The following is a 4,258-nucleotide window of genomic DNA, read 5'->3' on the forward strand; positions in this document are numbered from 1 at the left end:
TGCTCGAGCTGCGGACCCCACCTTTTTCATGGCAAAATAAGATGACATTAAATCAAGAAGCTTAAACTTCAAAAAGATAAAAAAAAAAAAAAAAATGCCTCCGAGCCCGAAATGAAAAGAAACAACAGCTACCAAAACGTCTCGCTGAGTGGATCGAAGTCCAAAGCCTTCAAGAACAAGAAAAGATCGCCTCCTTTTTCGTTACTAATCTTTCCCTGCACACGGGCAGCTTCCTTTCCAACACACCCTACCACGACCTAAAACCCTAGAATGGAAGACGAGAACTAAAATCCGAGAATGTGAGACCCTCCTCCGGGTTCTCCTTCACAGAAACCCTAGCCGATAGAAGCGAGGAAGAGAGGAGAGGATAGGAAGAGAGGGTGGGGGTAATACGAACCGGCAGGAGAGGGAGGGCCAGACGAGGTTGTGGTTAGCGAGCCAGTCGTAGAGGACGGGGATGAGGGTCTTCCACTGGGAGTACCGCTCGTCCACCGTGGGTTGCTCCCCCTTTCCTCTCTCCCTCATCTCCGTCGCTCGCTGTCTCTTTCTCACACTTTTTCCCGCCCGCTGCCTGCGGTAAAGAAGAAGGAAACCCACGAGCTCGTGCCCCGTCTGAAAGGATATCGGTCGAGAAGGGGAGGGGAGGGCCAAGGATTAAAATAGATGAGAGCGGAGTTGGAAAAAAAAGGAAAAGGGGTTGTATCTTTCGAGCAAAAGTAATAATTGCCTTCCTTCGCATGATTCGACCGTTGGATTTCACCATTGTTACTTCACGATCTGCGTAGATTGATGAAGGAGACCTGTGGAGTGCTTTGAGAGATGTGCATAGGACGATCCAATGGTCAAGGTTGCGAATGAGGATCGATCATTCTTTCGGGCAAAGATGCAACCCGAACCCTAGAAAAAGGCCAAAAAAGAAGGCCTGGCTTGGTTCCATGGCAAATGGGAGGGGTCCGTCCGGCGCAAAATGAGCCAGCCCGTACCCTCAAAAAGGTCCACGGATACCCTGTTAGCCATGCAAATTAAAACTTCGAAGCGTTTACCATTTTTGCATTGTATGGCGTGATTGAATGATGCAAAATCATTCTACCGAAAAAAAAAAAAAAACACTTAGGTTGCATTTAATAGCTGATAATTTATTCAGATAGTTGATAATTTAAAGAGACTATCAAATTATCGTATTTGATATATTTTTTTGATTGATAATTCAAATTTTAAAATAATCTAAATTACCTCCCATGAGTTAATCTGAATTATCAAAGGGAGGAATAGCTATCCAAATTACCACGTATTTGGTAATCTTGTAATAAATTTTTTTGGATAAAAATATCTTTAAAAATTCAAATGATCTTCTTCCTCATGATGGGTAACGAAAAGAGGGGGAGTCAAAACTGGCACCATCCTCTACAAAATCCGGCTGGCAACGATCCCAAAATCGGCGAATTAGCAGGCCGCCGCCATCTTCCAACCCCCGACTATCGGTAGCTATCGAAAAATAAGAAGAAAATATCAGTCAAGGCGGGATTCGACGACCCTTCCTCTCCCCTTTTTTTTTGTTTGTTTGGTTAATCGGACCGCCGACAAGCTGCGTCTAACACCGCCGGCTGCTTAGATGTTATTGTCGGAGTTGTCACTGCCTCCCCAAACGGTGGCCTACAATTACTGCATGGAGAAGAAGGGAAACACGATATGGAGGAGCCGGCGGTCCCTTTCTCTCCTCTTTTTTTTTTGTCTGATGCGAGAAAGGGGAAGATCGAGCTCGGTGAGATCAAGCAACGCTAGTCGCCATCGCCGGCACCATGTCGGACGGGTGCAAGGGGTGGGGTGCGGGGGACCGACGGTGCGGGTGAGGGCAGCGGTACTGGTGGGTGAATGCAGCTGCCGAGGACGTGGGGTGTAGGTTCGTTGGGAGGCCAGGAGATAGTGCAGGGGGTGGCGCGGACAGCCGGAGGGTCGGGGGCGGTGCCGGAGATGCGACTGTCAGGGTCGAAGGCGGCCACGGGTTAGGAGGGTTGTGGCTTGCGGGAGAAGGAACAAAAAAAAATAAAAATAAAATAATAATAATAATAATAAAATTATATTATATTATATTATATTATATTATATTATATATAATATATTTTTGTTCTTTCATTCTGAAAAATTAAAAATTTTGTGCATGGGATGTGATTTTTAATAAATTTGATTTAAAAATATTTTAAAAATTTGATATTACATTATCAGTTGTTGGGGCAAATCAACCGACCTCCGACTCTGACTCTACATCGGTCGAATGAACATATTACTCTGACTCATAATCGGTTGACCGACTGACAGTTAGCTATTATCGACCAACAACAAACGACTTGATCAACCTCCGATCGAAGATCATCGGTATATCAGAATTACCAATCGATGATCATTCAGATCTTCTACCGACTCACATTTACCGACGTATCAGTATTACCGACATATAGTCGGCCTATCTGCTCAACATATCATAACCATTATGAATATTTATCGACTACGTGTTACGATCATTAATGGGAATAAACAGCCCACTAACTCCAAGATTATGACCCGATAATCTAGCGCCATAAAAAGCGGAACCATGTGCTCGATGGTTACATCAGAATCATCTATAAAAAAGGAGGTAAACGAGCAGCACAGCACGGGTAAGACAATTCTGGGCCAAAACTCTGCTACTCTTAACATTCTCATTAGCTGTTCACCAACCTCCTCTCTGACTAAAATATTGGAGGGTTCCCGTCAGATATAATTTCGATCTGTGAGGATTTTTGTCTTACAGGTGCTATTCATCAGCGATAGACGATAGAGAGTTGGCCGCAACACCAATAATCTGATCATCATATTAAATATGTTAATTAAGATTTTTAATAATTTTACTGTAATATTATCTATATATGTCAAACACAATGATCAATATTATTGATAATCTATTCAAAATGTAGATAATCTAAATTATCATGCAATCTAAATTATCGCTATTTAACAATGCACCAAATACAATCTTAGAAACATGTGTGGGATTTTGTTTGATGTTCATAAAGAATAAAAGAAAGGTCTATAGATACGGGCATATTATGTTATATTTGTTGAATTTGAAATGTTTTAATCGGTACAGAATGTGAGAAACAACTCTGATCCATATGACATGCTGATTCCGTAAGGGAGCATCGTAATTGTGGCGTACAAGATGATTGGTATGGTCTTTCCAAATGTTGAAAATAGATTTGGTTCCATTACAATGAACTGCGAAATGCTTGATCCGAATAACAAGTATATATATATTGGTAAGAAAATTATATTTTGATTTGGTGTGCCGACGTGATGAGCATTTGTCACCTATCCAACCATGCATGGTCTTCTAAAGTGCAAAATGGAACCTCAAGGGATCCGGACTCTGTGAAATCTTCCCTCTGGATTATCTAACATATCCTACTTGATTTATAGAGATTTACCAAGCAAATGGAATTGATGCTGAAATAGCTCCTGCACCTCATTGTTGGGGGATACCCACCGACCGACCGACCGACTGTCGGAGGGCCCGACTGACTGACGGCCCGACCGACCGACTGACGGCCCGACCGACCGACTGGCAGCCCGACCAACTCCGACGGACGACTCCGACTGGCCGATAGACAGACCGATCGTCGGTCGGGGCGACCGACTGACGGATGCCGTCAGTGGCTAACAACCGGCCATTCAATGGTCCATCGCCGACTGGGGATATGTCGGGCGTATCCATCCCGACCGACTGAACCCAGAGGTCTGGTGGCCGACTCACATGAAACTCGCCGACCGATGGAGGAACCCGACGCCATTCTGCTGGCCACCAACCTAGGGTCGGCCGACTCCTCCGATCGCCGTACAGCCGCCAGACCTTGTCAGCTCTGACACGGACATGCGGCGCGGTTACCTAGGGGCATTGTCCCGCCGAGGGCATTGTCAACCCTGGTGATTGGACAGCCACACGGCGACATGGCATTTTCACGGCGACTCTGACAGTCCACAGTGAGTTGACAGTTCCTCACTTGTCCGCGCCATTAATGACGGCGCCATACCGTGCTCCACTATATAAACCGGGGAAGGCAACAGTGCAAGGGATCGATCCGCTCCGTCTCTCCCACAAACTCAGGCTCGCTCTCTCTCTCAGAGCTCTCTGTCTACATTTCACTGTTGCCCAGTCACCTCTCTGACTTGACCGTCGGAGGGTCCCCGTCGGAGCCGCCTCCGGTCAGTGCGGACTTCCTTTTGC

This window comes from Elaeis guineensis, chromosome 6 (genome assembly GCF_000442705.2).
Source record: "Elaeis guineensis isolate ETL-2024a chromosome 6, EG11, whole genome shotgun sequence".
Lineage (NCBI taxonomy): Eukaryota > Viridiplantae > Streptophyta > Magnoliopsida > Arecales > Arecaceae > Elaeis > Elaeis guineensis.